The sequence below is a fragment of the Drosophila takahashii genome, chromosome 3L, assembly GCF_030179915.1.
Source record: "Drosophila takahashii strain IR98-3 E-12201 chromosome 3L, DtakHiC1v2, whole genome shotgun sequence".
NCBI lineage: Eukaryota > Metazoa > Arthropoda > Insecta > Diptera > Drosophilidae > Drosophila > Drosophila takahashii.
Genome location: NC_091680.1, coordinates 175455 through 193203, shown reverse-complemented (window position 1 = coordinate 193203; position 17749 = coordinate 175455). Strand labels below are relative to the sequence as shown.

Genomic DNA, 17749 nt, shown 5'->3' with positions numbered 1-17749 from the left:
AGTTTGTGAAACGAAAAACATTAGAACCTGGTTTTATCTCTAGGAATGGCAACCTCACCTTCGAAATTCAGCTCTAAGTCCATTTCCACACACAAGTGGAGAAAACGGCCTGGAGTCCCTGGAGTCGCCACCAAGAACCAGAATAGTCTTCAGCTCCATAAGGCGGCCCAGCTCCTTGATGAACTTGTAGGTTTACACCGCCAGCTCGCGTGTTGGGGACCTTTGTGGGCTCGCGCCGCTGCAGTTTTGCGAAGAGGGGAAGCAGGCCGTCTCTGCCGAGCCCGTCTTGGCCATGGCCATGCTCGCTTTTTGCCCTGACAATTTGCACAACTATTAATATTAATCCGAAGCAACATTCGCGAATCTTACCATTTGTTTTTTTTTGTTGTTTTAAAAAACGTAAGGAAAGGTAAACAAACGTAAGTCAGCAAGCGTATCGATGTATCGATGAGTTCACCACTATCGATTACTTTTCTTCTTTAAAATACACTAACGCTAAACTGCGCACTGCTTGCTTTTAAGTTTAAAATTATTAAATTATTTGTATTTATTTTTAAATTTAAAAAATGGATTCATTTTGTTTGATATGAACCTTCGGCGCACTGAAGGTATTATTCATTATTATTAGTTATTACCGAACACACATTTTTCTAAAATGTTAGCTTTCGACCCGCATTTAACTTAAAGACTTTTTATTGTATATCAATATGCTCATTTATTTTAGTGGCATTATTTAATAAATTGTAGAAATATTAATTTACATTTTCAAATACTTGTAGCTAATGTTTGCGTGCGAACATAAATATACACGCAGGTATGTAATATTTCCAAAGTGCTGCTCACTTTTTTACAAACTCGAAATTGTTCACTTTCAGTGCCTAGCTATTTGTTTTAGTACTGTTTCGTATGCTTTGATTTCCCATCTTTATCGCAATAGCTTAGAAGTATATTAAGTTAGAAAATTATTAGGATTTATTTTATTTATTTCTGTCAAAGGATTTGCAAACGACCTAACAATAATGCGGTAATAAGAATTTTAGATTTACAACAAAGAACAAATGCGGTTTTATATACAAATGTCGCCGACTGCTAGTCTAAAACCCTATTACCTGTCCATACTTGTAATTCTAGGTTACGTGATAAGTCGATAATAAACACCCGCAAATTATTTAAAATTTTCTGTTCGAATACCTCGTTTGTTTAGAGAATTCCGGAAGCTGAATAGAAAACTACCCACAGAATCAATATTGAAATACGTTTACGAAACGTTGTTACTTCAGAAACGGCAAATTTTGACCAGATTAAGTACCACTCTATGTATTTAACGTGCAATGAAACATGCTACTACCATGGTATTTGTTACTGTTTTTGTTAGGCCAATCCGATATGGCATGTATTCAACGTTAAAAATGCAAAACTTACCTACAATCGAATAACACTTATTAATAAAGGTAGTAAGGAATCAATAAAGGAACAATATTATTGCATGTGAACAAATCGTCATTTCGATATGAAACAATATTGTATTATACAGAAATTGGTTAATTGTCAATTTAAAGTTTTAAATATTAGAAAACGTTAACATTACAATACACTTCAACCTAAATGCAAAATAACAATTGAGCGAATTTAATTGTTTCTAAAAAGAAACACGAATGTATCCCATTAGTATCTAAATTATTGCCCACTCAGTAGGCAAGAATTATTTTATTGTCTCTTTACAGTATCTATAAGTTGGCCAGAGGATACAAATTCATAAAGCAATTTTCTATTTAATAGACGTTGCCAATAAAAGAAAAAAAATTTGTTCTTAAATTAAATATTAAAGTTTTCGCGAACAATTTTTGAACCAATTCCCAGACCCCGATTCTGCACTATTATAAAATACAAGCCCTGATGAGAAATAAATTAAAATAAAGTAAGGAATACAGAAATCAATTAAGCAGAAACCAAGAATGCAAAGTCAGCTAGGAATTTAAATAGCTCCAATCAACTCGACTTGGTTGATTTGTCATACAGTAAACCTGGGGCTATCTACATTCATTTGCGCACTTCTCAATCGCACCAGTTTGTTAAGTTTTAACCAGACAAACATGACAACAAAAGTATTTGAAAGCATGTAGAAACGAAAATGTATCGCCCAAAACCAATTGTACACAAATAAATGGAAAACGTATAGTGCAGTTGAGCAATTTATACTTAAAGGCGTACATGTTTCTGAAAAATAACCCTTAACCATAAACGAATATAGAAAACACAACCGTATAAACTTAGCAACCAGAAATATGCTCCATATGCCAAATAAATAAATATATATTTATCCATATTGTTAATGTCTTCATTTGATGAGTATAATTTATAACCAGTTTTGGGAAGTACACATGTTTATTCATATGAACATGGTACTTACGTACCTGATTTACTTTTAATCAGTATCACTAGCCGAGTTGATATAGTGACGTCTGTCTGCCTGTTTCCATACAGCTACCTATCCTGTTTTTATAATATATGAGTATTTATTTCAGGATGAAGCCCTTTTCAAAAGTAGCAACAAGCCAGGCAAAAATCAATAAAAGGCAATAAGCCTAGAAAAAGTCTGGCAAAAAGCTTTGCAATGTGCCTGGCCAAATGCCTTTCAAAACTCATATAAAAAGCTTAATCATAGGAATAAGATAAATGTCATACCTCTTGAGTTTTTTGACGATGAGTCTTCAGCACGCTACGCATGCGCCCATCGTTTTTCGTTCGGCGTGGTCCTCGCTGCACTTTTTAATTAATTCCACTCGCGACTGAGGCTTAACATTGTCATTATCACTATCTGCATTTTCACTACTCCTTCATTCTGGAGTCCATGCACCGGACTTAGCCCGACTTAGTCCTGCACTTTGCCCAGGCTTGTGTTTCATGTCGGCATTCTTCGCCTGACGCTCAAAGGTGTTAATGGCAGGCCCATCCTTTGTGTGCTCGTCCGCCGACTAATAAATCACGCGCGTTGGCATCAGTTGATGCTAACTGGGATCTTACTGAGATCATTTCAGGTATTTTTTGTAAGCGTTTTCGCTGACAACACCACGGTCTGCGTCTCCACAGGAATAACGTACTTATGAAGAACCACGAGACCTGTGTAGCGGTCGTCCGGTCGGCAGCAAATAAACTTTAGAGCGTGTCCGTCCGAAAGTATGGACTCGACGTCCAAGCGAGTTAGGCCTGGGTCGATCAGGCCTGCGCGGGCAGATTCCACCAAAAGCTTTGGCAGAGTGGCCAAAAACATGGCCATCTGACGGGAAGTCGGCAATCTGTGCAGCGTTTCGTTAAGCTGCTCGCCGGAGCCCGTTTCAAAGAACACTACAAAGTTTGTGAAACGAAAAACATTAGAACCTGGTTTTATCTCTAGGAATGGCAACCTCACCTTCGAAATTCAGCTCTAAGTCCATTTCCACACACAAGTGGAGAAAACGGCCTGGAGTCCCTGGAGTCGCCACCAAGAACCAGAATAGTCTTCAGCTCCATAAGGCGGCCCAGCTCCTTGATGAACTTGTAGGTTTACACCGCCAGCTCGCGTGTTGGGGACCTTTGTGGGCTCGCGCCGCTGCAGTTTTGCGAAGAGGGGAAGCAGGCCGTCTCTGCCGAGCCCGTCTTGGCCATGGCCATGCTCGCTTTTTGCCCTGACAATTTGCACAACTATTAATATTAATCCGAAGCAACATTCGCGAATCTTACCATTTGTTTTTTTTTTGTTGTTTTAAAAAACGTAAGGAAAGGTAAACAAACGTAAGTCAGCAAGCGTATCGATGTATCGATGAGTTCACCACTATCGATTACTTTTCTTCTTTAAAATACACTAACGCTAAACTGCGCACTGCTTGCTTTTAAGTTTAAAATTATTAAATTATTTGTATTTATTTTTAAATTTAAAAAATGGATTCATTTTGTTTGATATGAACCTTCGGCGCACTGAAGGTATTATTCATTATTATTAGTTATTACCGAACACACATTTTTCTAAAATGTTAGCTTTCGACCCGCATTTAACTTAAAGACTTTTTATTGTATATCAATATGCTCATTTATTTTAGTGGCATTATTTAATAAATTGTAGAAATATTAATTTACATTTTCAAATACTTGTAGCTAATGTTTGCGTGCGAACTTAAATATACACGCAGGTATGTAATATTTCCAAAGTGCTGCTCACTTTTTTACAAACTCGAAATTGTTCACTTTCAGTGCCTAGCTATTTGTTTTAGTACTGTTTCGTATGCTTTGATTTCCCATCTTTATCGCAATAGCTTAGAAGTATATTAAGTTAGAAAATTATTAGGATTTATTTTATTTATTTCTGTCAAAGGATTTGCAAACGACCTAACAATAATGCGGTAATAAGAATTTTAGATTTACAACAAAGAACAAATGCGGTTTTATATACAAATGTCGCCGACTGCTAGTCTAAAACCCTATTACCTGTCCATACTTGTAATTCTAGGTTACGTGATAAGTCGATAATAAACACCCGCAAATTATTTAAAATTTTCTGTTCGAATACCTCGTTTGTTTAGAGAATTCCGGAAGCTGAATAGAAAACTACCCACAGAATCAATATTGAAATACGTTTACGAAACGTTGTTACTTCAGAAACGGCAAATTTTGACCAGATTAAGTACCACTCTATGTATTTAACGTGCAATGAAACATGCTACTACCATGGTATTTGTTACTGTTTTTGTTAGGCCAATCCGATATGGCATGTATTCAACGTTAAAAATGCAAAACTTACCTACAATCGAATAACACTTATTAATAAAGGTAGTAACGAATCAATAAAGGAACAATATTATTGCATGTGAACAAATCGTCATTTCGATATGAAACAATATTGTATTATACAGAAATTGGTTAATTGTCAATTTAAAGTTTTAAATATTAGAAAACGTTAACATTACAATACACTTCAACCTAAATGCAAAATAACAATTGAGCGAATTTAATTGTTTCTAAAAAGAAACACGAATGTATCCCATTAGTATCTAAATTATTGCCCACTCAGTAGGCAAGAATTATTTTATTGTCTCTTTACAGTATCTATAAGTTGGCCAGAGGATACAAATTCATAAAGCAATTTTCTATTTAATAGACGTTGCCAATAAAAGAAAAAAAATTTGTTCTTAAATTAAATATTAAAGTTTTCGCGAACAATTTTTGAACCAATTCCCAGACCCCGATTCTGCACTATTATAAAATACAAGCCCTGATGAGAAATAAATTAAAATAAAGTAAGGAATACAGAAATCAATTAAGCAGAAACCAAGAATGCAAAGTCAGCTAGGAATTTAAATAGCTCCAATCAACTCGACTTGGTTGATTTGTCATACAGTAAACCTGGGGCTATCTACATTCATTTGCGCACTTCTCAATCGCACCAGTTTGTTAAGTTTTAACCAGACAAACATGACAACAAAAGTATTTGAAAGCATGTAGAAACGAAAATGTATCGCCCAAAACCAATTGTACACAAATAAATGGAAAACGTATAGTGCAGTTGAGCAATTTATACTTAAAGGCGTACATGTTTCTGAAAAATAACCCTTAACCATAAACGAATATAGAAAACACAACCGTATAAACTTAGCAACCAGAAATATGCTCCATATGCCAAATAAATAAATATATATTTATCCATATTGTTAATGTCTTCATTTGATGAGTATAATTTATAACCAGTTTTGGGAAGTACACATGTTTATTCATATGAACATGGTACTTACGTACCTGATTTACTTTTAATCAGTATCACTAGCCGAGTTGATATAGTGACGTCTGTCTGCCTGTTTCCATACAGCTACCTATCCTGTTTTTATAATATATGAGTATTTATTTCAGGATGAAGCCCTTTTCAAAAGTAGCAACAAGCCAGGCAAAAATCAATAAAAGGCAATAAGCCTAGAAAAAGTCTGGCAAAAAGCTTTGCAATGTGCCTGGCCAAATGCCTTTCAAAACTCATATAAAAAGCTTAATCATAGGAATAAGATAAATGTCATACCTCTTGAGTTTTTTGACGATGAGTCTTCAGCACGCTACGCATGCGCCCATCGTTTTTCGTTCGGCGTGGTCCTCGCTGCACTTTTTAATTAATTCCACTCGCGACTGAGGCTTAACATTGTCATTATCACTATCTGCATTTTCACTACTCCTTCATTCTGGAGTCCATGCACCGGACTTAGCCCGACTTAGTCCTGCACTTTGCCCAGGCTTGTGTTTCATGTCGGCATTCTTCGCCTGACGCTCAAAGGTGTTAATGGCAGGCCCATCCTTTGTGTGCTCGTCCGCCGACTAATAAATCACGCGCGTTGGCATCAGTTGATGCTAACTGGGATCTTACTGAGATCATTTCAGGTATTTTTTGTAAGCGTTTTCGCTGACAACACCACGGTCTGCGTCTCCACAGGAATAACGTACTTATGAAGAACCACGAGACCTGTGTAGCGGTCGTCCGGTCGGCAGCAAATAAACTTTAGAGCGTGTCCGTCCGAAAGTATGGACTCGACGTCCAAGCGAGTTAGGCCTGGGTCGATCAGGCCTGCGCGGGCAGATTCCACCAAAAGCTTTGGCAGAGTGGCCAAAAACATGGCCATCTGACGGGAAGTCGGCAATCTGTGCAGCGTTTCGTTAAGCTGCTCGCCGGAGCCCGTTTCAAAGAACACTACAAAGTTTGTGAAACGAAAAACATTAGAACCTGGTTTTATCTCTAGGAATGGCAACCTCACCTTCGAAATTCAGCTCTAAGTCCATTTCCACACACAAGTGGAGAAAACGGCCTGGAGTCCCTGGAGTCGCCACCAAGAACCAGAATAGTCTTCAGCTCCATAAGGCGGCCCAGCTCCTTGATGAACTTGTAGGTTTACACCGCCAGCTCGCGTGTTGGGGACCTTTGTGGGCTCGCGCCGCTGCAGTTTTGCGAAGAGGGGAAGCAGGCCGTCTCTGCCGAGCCCGTCTTGGCCATGGCCATGCTCGCTTTTTGCCCTGACAATTTGCACAACTATTAATATTAATCCGAAGCAACATTCGCGAATCTTACCATTTGTTTTTTTTTGTTGTTTTAAAAAACGTAAGGAAAGGTAAACAAACGTAAGTCAGCAAGCGTATCGATGTATCGATGAGTTCACCACTATCGATTACTTTTCTTCTTTAAAATACACTAACGCTAAACTGCGCACTGCTTGCTTTTAAGTTTAAAATTATTAAATTATTTGTATTTATTTTTAAATTTAAAAAATGGATTCATTTTGTTTGATATGAACCTTCGGCGCACTGAAGGTATTATTCATTATTATTAGTTATTACCGAACACACATTTTTCTAAAATGTTAGCTTTCGACCCGCATTTAACTTAAAGACTTTTTATTGTATATCAATATGCTCATTTATTTTAGTGGCATTATTTAATAAATTGTAGAAATATTAATTTACATTTTCAAATACTTGTAGCTAATGTTTGCGTGCGAACTTAAATATACACGCAGGTATGTAATATTTCCAAAGTGCTGCTCACTTTTTTACAAACTCGAAATTGTTCACTTTCAGTGCCTAGCTATTTGTTTTAGTACTGTTTCGTATGCTTTGATTTCCCATCTTTATCGCAATAGCTTAGAAGTATATTAAGTTAGAAAATTATTAGGATTTATTTTATTTATTTCTGTCAAAGGATTTGCAAACGACCTAACAATAATGCGGTAATAAGAATTTTAGATTTACAACAAAGAACAAATGCGGTTTTATATACAAATGTCGCCGACTGCTAGTCTAAAACCCTATTACCTGTCCATACTTGTAATTCTAGGTTACGTGATAAGTCGATAATAAACACCCGCAAATTATTTAAAATTTTCTGTTCGAATACCTCGTTTGTTTAGAGAATTCCGGAAGCTGAATAGAAAACTACCCACAGAATCAATATTGAAATACGTTTACGAAACGTTGTTACTTCAGAAACGGCAAATTTTGACCAGATTAAGTACCACTCTATGTATTTAACGTGCAATGAAACATGCTACTACCATGGTATTTGTTACTGTTTTTGTTAGGCCAATCCGATATGGCATGTATTCAACGTTAAAAATGCAAAACTTACCTACAATCGAATAACACTTATTAATAAAGGTAGTAACGAATCAATAAAGGAACAATATTATTGCATGTGAACAAATCGTCATTTCGATATGAAACAATATTGTATTATACAGAAATTGGTTAATTGTCAATTTAAAGTTTTAAATATTAGAAAACGTTAACATTACAATACACTTCAACCTAAATGCAAAATAACAATTGAGCGAATTTAATTGTTTCTAAAAAGAAACACGAATGTATCCCATTAGTATCTAAATTATTGCCCACTCAGTAGGCAAGAATTATTTTATTGTCTCTTTACAGTATCTATAAGTTGGCCAGAGGATACAAATTCATAAAGCAATTTTCTATTTAATAGACGTTGCCAATAAAAGAAAAAAAATTTGTTCTTAAATTAAATATTAAAGTTTTCGCGAACAATTTTTGAACCAATTCCCAGACCCCGATTCTGCACTATTATAAAATACAAGCCCTGATGAGAAATAAATTAAAATAAAGTAAGGAATACAGAAATCAATTAAGCAGAAACCAAGAATGCAAAGTCAGCTAGGAATTTAAATAGCTCCAATCAACTCGACTTGGTTGATTTGTCATACAGTAAACCTGGGGCTATCTACATTCATTTGCGCACTTCTCAATCGCACCAGTTTGTTAAGTTTTAACCAGACAAACATGACAACAAAAGTATTTGAAAGCATGTAGAAACGAAAATGTATCGCCCAAAACCAATTGTACACAAATAAATGGAAAACGTATAGTGCAGTTGAGCAATTTATACTTAAAGGCGTACATGTTTCTGAAAAATAACCCTTAACCATAAACGAATATAGAAAACACAACCGTATAAACTTAGCAACCAGAAATATGCTCCATATGCCAAATAAATAAATATATATTTATCCATATTGTTAATGTCTTCATTTGATGAGTATAATTTATAACCAGTTTTGGGAAGTACACATGTTTATTCATATGAACATGGTACTTACGTACCTGATTTACTTTTAATCAGTATCACTAGCCGAGTTGATATAGTGACGTCTGTCTGCCTGTTTCCATACAGCTACCTATCCTGTTTTTATAATATATGAGTATTTATTTCAGGATGAAGCCCTTTTCAAAAGTAGCAACAAGCCAGGCAAAAATCAATAAAAGGCAATAAGCCTAGAAAAAGTCTGGCAAAAAGCTTTGCAATGTGCCTGGCCAAATGCCTTTCAAAACTCATATAAAAAGCTTAATCATAGGAATAAGATAAATGTCATACCTCTTGAGTTTTTTGACGATGAGTCTTCAGCACGCTACGCATGCGCCCATCGTTTTTCGTTCGGCGTGGTCCTCGCTGCACTTTTTAATTAATTCCACTCGCGACTGAGGCTTAACATTGTCATTATCACTATCTGCATTTTCACTACTCCTTCATTCTGGAGTCCATGCACCGGACTTAGCCCGACTTAGTCCTGCACTTTGCCCAGGCTTGTGTTTCATGTCGGCATTCTTCGCCTGACGCTCAAAGGTGTTAATGGCAGGCCCATCCTTTGTGTGCTCGTCCGCCGACTAATAAATCACGCGCGTTGGCATCAGTTGATGCTAACTGGGATCTTACTGAGATCATTTCAGGTATTTTTTGTAAGCGTTTTCGCTGACAACACCACGGTCTGCGTCTCCACAGGAATAACGTACTTATGAAGAACCACGAGACCTGTGTAGCGGTCGTCCGGTCGGCAGCAAATAAACTTTAGAGCGTGTCCGTCCGAAAGTATGGACTCGACGTCCAAGCGAGTTAGGCCTGGGTCGATCAGGCCTGCGCGGGCAGATTCCACCAAAAGCTTTGGCAGAGTGGCCAAAAACATGGCCATCTGACGGGAAGTCGGCAATCTGTGCAGCGTTTCGTTAAGCTGCTCGCCGGAGCCCGTTTCAAAGAACACTACAAAGTTTGTGAAACGAAAAACATTAGAACCTGGTTTTATCTCTAGGAATGGCAACCTCACCTTCGAAATTCAGCTCTAAGTCCATTTCCACACACAAGTGGAGAAAACGGCCTGGAGTCCCTGGAGTCGCCACCAAGAACCAGAATAGTCTTCAGCTCCATAAGGCGGCCCAGCTCCTTGATGAACTTGTAGGTTTACACCGCCAGCTCGCGTGTTGGGGACCTTTGTGGGCTCGCGCCGCTGCAGTTTTGCGAAGAGGGGAAGCAGGCCGTCTCTGCCGAGCCCGTCTTGGCCATGGCCATGCTCGCTTTTTGCCCTGACAATTTGCACAACTATTAATATTAATCCGAAGCAACATTCGCGAATCTTACCATTTGTTTTTTTTTGTTGTTTTAAAAAACGTAAGGAAAGGTAAACAAACGTAAGTCAGCAAGCGTATCGATGTATCGATGAGTTCACCACTATCGATTACTTTTCTTCTTTAAAATACACTAACGCTAAACTGCGCACTGCTTGCTTTTAAGTTTAAAATTATTAAATTATTTGTATTTATTTTTAAATTTAAAAAATGGATTCATTTTGTTTGATATGAACCTTCGGCGCACTGAAGGTATTATTCATTATTATTAGTTATTACCGAACACACATTTTTCTAAAATGTTAGCTTTCGACCCGCATTTAACTTAAAGACTTTTTATTGTATATCAATATGCTCATTTATTTTAGTGGCATTATTTAATAAATTGTAGAAATATTAATTTACATTTTCAAATACTTGTAGCTAATGTTTGCGTGCGAACTTAAATATACACGCAGGTATGTAATATTTCCAAAGTGCTGCTCACTTTTTTACAAACTCGAAATTGTTCACTTTCAGTGCCTAGCTATTTGTTTTAGTACTGTTTCGTATGCTTTGATTTCCCATCTTTATCGCAATAGCTTAGAAGTATATTAAGTTAGAAAATTATTAGGATTTATTTTATTTATTTCTGTCAAAGGATTTGCAAACGACCTAACAATAATGCGGTAATAAGAATTTTAGATTTACAACAAAGAACAAATGCGGTTTTATATACAAATGTCGCCGACTGCTAGTCTAAAACCCTATTACCTGTCCATACTTGTAATTCTAGGTTACGTGATAAGTCGATAATAAACACCCGCAAATTATTTAAAATTTTCTGTTCGAATACCTCGTTTGTTTAGAGAATTCCGGAAGCTGAATAGAAAACTACCCACAGAATCAATATTGAAATACGTTTACGAAACGTTGTTACTTCAGAAACGGCAAATTTTGACCAGATTAAGTACCACTCTATGTATTTAACGTGCAATGAAACATGCTACTACCATGGTATTTGTTACTGTTTTTGTTAGGCCAATCCGATATGGCATGTATTCAACGTTAAAAATGCAAAACTTACCTACAATCGAATAACACTTATTAATAAAGGTAGTAACGAATCAATAAAGGAACAATATTATTGCATGTGAACAAATCGTCATTTCGATATGAAACAATATTGTATTATACAGAAATTGGTTAATTGTCAATTTAAAGTTTTAAATATTAGAAAACGTTAACATTACAATACACTTCAACCTAAATGCAAAATAACAATTGAGCGAATTTAATTGTTTCTAAAAAGAAACACGAATGTATCCCATTAGTATCTAAATTATTGCCCACTCAGTAGGCAAGAATTATTTTATTGTCTCTTTACAGTATCTATAAGTTGGCCAGAGGATACAAATTCATAAAGCAATTTTCTATTTAATAGACGTTGCCAATAAAAGAAAAAAAATTTGTTCTTAAATTAAATATTAAAGTTTTCGCGAACAATTTTTGAACCAATTCCCAGACCCCGATTCTGCACTATTATAAAATACAAGCCCTGATGAGAAATAAATTAAAATAAAGTAAGGAATACAGAAATCAATTAAGCAGAAACCAAGAATGCAAAGTCAGCTAGGAATTTAAATAGCTCCAATCAACTCGACTTGGTTGATTTGTCATACAGTAAACCTGGGGCTATCTACATTCATTTGCGCACTTCTCAATCGCACCAGTTTGTTAAGTTTTAACCAGACAAACATGACAACAAAAGTATTTGAAAGCATGTAGAAACGAAAATGTATCGCCCAAAACCAATTGTACACAAATAAATGGAAAACGTATAGTGCAGTTGAGCAATTTATACTTAAAGGCGTACATGTTTCTGAAAAATAACCCTTAACCATAAACGAATATAGAAAACACAACCGTATAAACTTAGCAACCAGAAATATGCTCCATATGCCAAATAAATAAATATATATTTATCCATATTGTTAATGTCTTCATTTGATGAGTATAATTTATAACCAGTTTTGGGAAGTACACATGTTTATTCATATGAACATGGTACTTACGTACCTGATTTACTTTTAATCAGTATCACTAGCCGAGTTGATATAGTGACGTCTGTCTGCCTGTTTCCATACAGCTACCTATCCTGTTTTTATAATATATGAGTATTTATTTCAGGATGAAGCCCTTTTCAAAAGTAGCAACAAGCCAGGCAAAAATCAATAAAAGGCAATAAGCCTAGAAAAAGTCTGGCAAAAAGCTTTGCAATGTGCCTGGCCAAATGCCTTTCAAAACTCATATAAAAAGCTTAATCATAGGAATAAGATAAATGTCATACCTCTTGAGTTTTTTGACGATGAGTCTTCAGCACGCTACGCATGCGCCCATCGTTTTTCGTTCGGCGTGGTCCTCGCTGCACTTTTTAATTAATTCCACTCGCGACTGAGGCTTAACATTGTCATTATCACTATCTGCATTTTCACTACTCCTTCATTCTGGAGTCCATGCACCGGACTTAGCCCGACTTAGTCCTGCACTTTGCCCAGGCTTGTGTTTCATGTCGGCATTCTTCGCCTGACGCTCAAAGGTGTTAATGGCAGGCCCATCCTTTGTGTGCTCGTCCGCCGACTAATAAATCACGCGCGTTGGCATCAGTTGATGCTAACTGGGATCTTACTGAGATCATTTCAGGTATTTTTTGTAAGCGTTTTCGCTGACAACACCACGGTCTGCGTCTCCACAGGAATAACGTACTTATGAAGAACCACGAGACCTGTGTAGCGGTCGTCCGGTCGGCAGCAAATAAACTTTAGAGCGTGTCCGTCCGAAAGTATGGACTCGACGTCCAAGCGAGTTAGGCCTGGGTCGATCAGGCCTGCGCGGGCAGATTCCACCAAAAGCTTTGGCAGAGTGGCCAAAAACATGGCCATCTGACGGGAAGTCGGCAATCTGTGCAGCGTTTCGTTAAGCTGCTCGCCGGAGCCCGTTTCAAAGAACACTACAAAGTTTGTGAAACGAAAAACATTAGAACCTGGTTTTATCTCTAGGAATGGCAACCTCACCTTCGAAATTCAGCTCTAAGTCCATTTCCACACACAAGTGGAGAAAACGGCCTGGAGTCCCTGGAGTCGCCACCAAGAACCAGAATAGTCTTCAGCTCCATAAGGCGGCCCAGCTCCTTGATGAACTTGTAGGTTTACACCGCCAGCTCGCGTGTTGGGGACCTTTGTGGGCTCGCGCCGCTGCAGTTTTGCGAAGAGGGGAAGCAGGCCGTCTCTGCCGAGCCCGTCTTGGCCATGGCCATGCTCGCTTTTTGCCCTGACAATTTGCACAACTATTAATATTAATCCGAAGCAACATTCGCGAATCTTACCATTTGTTTTTTTTTGTTGTTTTAAAAAACGTAAGGAAAGGTAAACAAACGTAAGTCAGCAAGCGTATCGATGTATCGATGAGTTCACCACTATCGATTACTTTTCTTCTTTAAAATACACTAACGCTAAACTGCGCACTGCTTGCTTTTAAGTTTAAAATTATTAAATTATTTGTATTTATTTTTAAATTTAAAAAATGGATTCATTTTGTTTGATATGAACCTTCGGCGCACTGAAGGTATTATTCATTATTATTAGTTATTACCGAACACACATTTTTCTAAAATGTTAGCTTTCGACCCGCATTTAACTTAAAGACTTTTTATTGTATATCAATATGCTCATTTATTTTAGTGGCATTATTTAATAAATTGTAGAAATATTAATTTACATTTTCAAATACTTGTAGCTAATGTTTGCGTGCGAACTTAAATATACACGCAGGTATGTAATATTTCCAAAGTGCTGCTCACTTTTTTACAAACTCGAAATTGTTCACTTTCAGTGCCTAGCTATTTGTTTTAGTACTGTTTCGTATGCTTTGATTTCCCATCTTTATCGCAATAGCTTAGAAGTATATTAAGTTAGAAAATTATTAGGATTTATTTTATTTATTTCTGTCAAAGGATTTGCAAACGACCTAACAATAATGCGGTAATAAGAATTTTAGATTTACAACAAAGAACAAATGCGGTTTTATATACAAATGTCGCCGACTGCTAGTCTAAAACCCTATTACCTGTCCATACTTGTAATTCTAGGTTACGTGATAAGTCGATAATAAACACCCGCAAATTATTTAAAATTTTCTGTTCGAATACCTCGTTTGTTTAGAGAATTCCGGAAGCTGAATAGAAAACTACCCACAGAATCAATATTGAAATACGTTTACGAAACGTTGTTACTTCAGAAACGGCAAATTTTGACCAGATTAAGTACCACTCTATGTATTTAACGTGCAATGAAACATGCTACTACCATGGTATTTGTTACTGTTTTTGTTAGGCCAATCCGATATGGCATGTATTCAACGTTAAAAATGCAAAACTTACCTACAATCGAATAACACTTATTAATAAAGGTAGTAACGAATCAATAAAGGAACAATATTATTGCATGTGAACAAATCGTCATTTCGATATGAAACAATATTGTATTATACAGAAATTGGTTAATTGTCAATTTAAAGTTTTAAATATTAGAAAACGTTAACATTACAATACACTTCAACCTAAATGCAAAATAACAATTGAGCGAATTTAATTGTTTCTAAAAAGAAACACGAATGTATCCCATTAGTATCTAAATTATTGCCCACTCAGTAGGCAAGAATTATTTTATTGTCTCTTTACAGTATCTATAAGTTGGCCAGAGGATACAAATTCATAAAGCAATTTTCTATTTAATAGACGTTGCCAATAAAAGAAAAAAAATTTGTTCTTAAATTAAATATTAAAGTTTTCGCGAACAATTTTTGAACCAATTCCCAGACCCCGATTCTGCACTATTATAAAATACAAGCCCTGATGAGAAATAAATTAAAATAAAGTAAGGAATACAGAAATCAATTAAGCAGAAACCAAGAATGCAAAGTCAGCTAGGAATTTAAATAGCTCCAATCAACTCGACTTGGTTGATTTGTCATACAGTAAACCTGGGGCTATCTACATTCATTTGCGCACTTCTCAATCGCACCAGTTTGTTAAGTTTTAACCAGACAAACATGACAACAAAAGTATTTGAAAGCATGTAGAAACGAAAATGTATCGCCCAAAACCAATTGTACACAAATAAATGGAAAACGTATAGTGCAGTTGAGCAATTTATACTTAAAGGCGTACATGTTTCTGAAAAATAACCCTTAACCATAAACGAATATAGAAAACACAACCGTATAAACTTAGCAACCAGAAATATGCTCCATATGCCAAATAAATAAATATATATTTATCCATATTGTTAATGTCTTCATTTGATGAGTATAATTTATAACCAGTTTTGGGAAGTACACATGTTTATTCATATGAACATGGTACTTACGTACCTGATTTACTTTTAATCAGTATCACTAGCCGAGTTGATATAGTGACGTCTGTCTGCCTGTTTCCATACAGCTACCTATCCTGTTTTTATAATATATGAGTATTTATTTCAGGATGAAGCCCTTTTCAAAAGTAGCAACAAGCCAGGCAAAAATCAATAAAAGGCAATAAGCCTAGAAAAAGTCTGGCAAAAAGCTTTGCAATGTGCCTGGCCAAATGCCTTTCAAAACTCATATAAAAAGCTTAATCATAGGAATAAGATAAATGTCATACCTCTTGAGTTTTTTGACGATGAGTCTTCAGCACGCTACGCATGCGCCCATCGTTTTTCGTTCGGCGTGGTCCTCGCTGCACTTTTTAATTAATTCCACTCGCGACTGAGGCTTAACATTGTCATTATCACTATCTGCATTTTCACTACTCCTTCATTCTGGAGTCCATGCACCGGACTTAGCCCGACTTAGTCCTGCACTTTGCCCAGGCTTGTGTTTCATGTCGGCATTCTTCGCCTGACGCTCAAAGGTGTTAATGGCAGGCCCATCCTTTGTGTGCTCGTCCGCCGACTAATAAATCACGCGCGTTGGCATCAGTTGATGCTAACTGGGATCTTACTGAGATCATTTCAGGTATTTTTTGTAAGCGTTTTCGCTGACAACACCACGGTCTGCGTCTCCACAGGAATAACGTACTTATGAAGAACCACGAGACCTGTGTAGCGGTCGTCCGGTCGGCAGCAAATAAACTTTAGAGCGTGTCCGTCCGAAAGTATGGACTCGACGTCCAAGCGAGTTAGGCCTGGGTCGATCAGGCCTGCGCGGGCAGATTCCACCAAAAGCTTTGGCAGAGTGGCCAAAAACATGGCCATCTGACGGGAAGTCGGCAATCTGTGCAGCGTTTCGTTAAGCTGCTCGCCGGAGCCCGTTTCAAAGAACACTACAAAGTTTGTGAAACGAAAAACATTAGAACCTGGTTTTATCTCTAGGAATGGCAACCTCACCTTCGAAATTCAGCTCTAAGTCCATTTCCACACACAAGTGGAGAAAACGGCCTGGAGTCCCTGGAGTCGCCACCAAGAACCAGAATAGTCTTCAGCTCCATAAGGCGGCCCAGCTCCTTGATGAACTTGTAGGTTTACACCGCCAGCTCGCGTGTTGGGGACCTTTGTGGGCTCGCGCCGCTGCAGTTTTGCGAAGAGGGGAAGCAGGCCGTCTCTGCCGAGCCCGTCTTGGCCATGGCCATGCTCGCTTTTTGCCCTGACAATTTGCACAACTATTAATATTAATCCGAAGCAACATTCGCGAATCTTACCATTTGTTTTTTTTTGTTGTTTTAAAAAACGTAAGGAAAGGTAAACAAACGTAAGTCAGCAAGCGTATCGATGTATCGATGAGTTCACCACTATCGATTACTTTTCTTCTTTAAAATACACTAACGCTAAACTGCGCACTGCTTGCTTTTAAGTTTAAAATTATTAAATTATTTGTATTTATTTTTAAATTTAAAAAATGGATTCATTTTGTTTGATATGAACCTTCGGCGCACTGAAGGTATTATTCATTATTATTAGTTATTACCGAACACACATTTTTCTAAAATGTTAGCTTTCGACCCGCATTTAACTTAAAGACTTTTTATTGTATATCAATATGCTCATTTATTTTAGTGGCATTATTTAATAAATTGTAGAAATATTAATTTACATTTTCAAATACTTGTAGCTAATGTTTGCGTGCGAACTTAAATATACACGCAGGTATGTAATATTTCCAAAGTGCTGCTCACTTTTTTACAAACTCGAAATTGTTCACTTTCAGTGCCTAGCTATTTGTTTTAGTACTGTTTCGTATGCTTTGATTTCCCATCTTTATCGCAATAGCTTAGAAGTATATTAAGTTAGAAAATTATTAGGATTTATTTTACTTTTTATAATTG

The 17749-nt window shown here is 36.8% G+C and overlaps 1 protein-coding gene across 1 annotated transcript in view; it reads right to left on the bottom strand.

The window, feature by feature from the left end:
- Positions 1 to 17627, bottom strand: part of LOC108070033 (ATP-dependent RNA helicase DDX54-like) — a 28714-nt gene extending 11087 nt beyond the window's left edge. The window contains exons 1-6 of the transcript XR_011418475.1: positions 16815 to 17627; positions 13464 to 16750; positions 10113 to 13399; positions 6762 to 10048; positions 3410 to 6697; positions 59 to 3345 (exon numbers count right to left, since the gene is read on the bottom strand). The gene's annotated coding sequence lies outside the window, so the exon portion shown is untranslated. The remainder of the gene's footprint in view (positions 1 to 58; positions 3346 to 3409; positions 6698 to 6761; positions 10049 to 10112; positions 13400 to 13463; positions 16751 to 16814) is intronic.
- Positions 17628 to 17749: the final 122 nt, after the last annotated feature.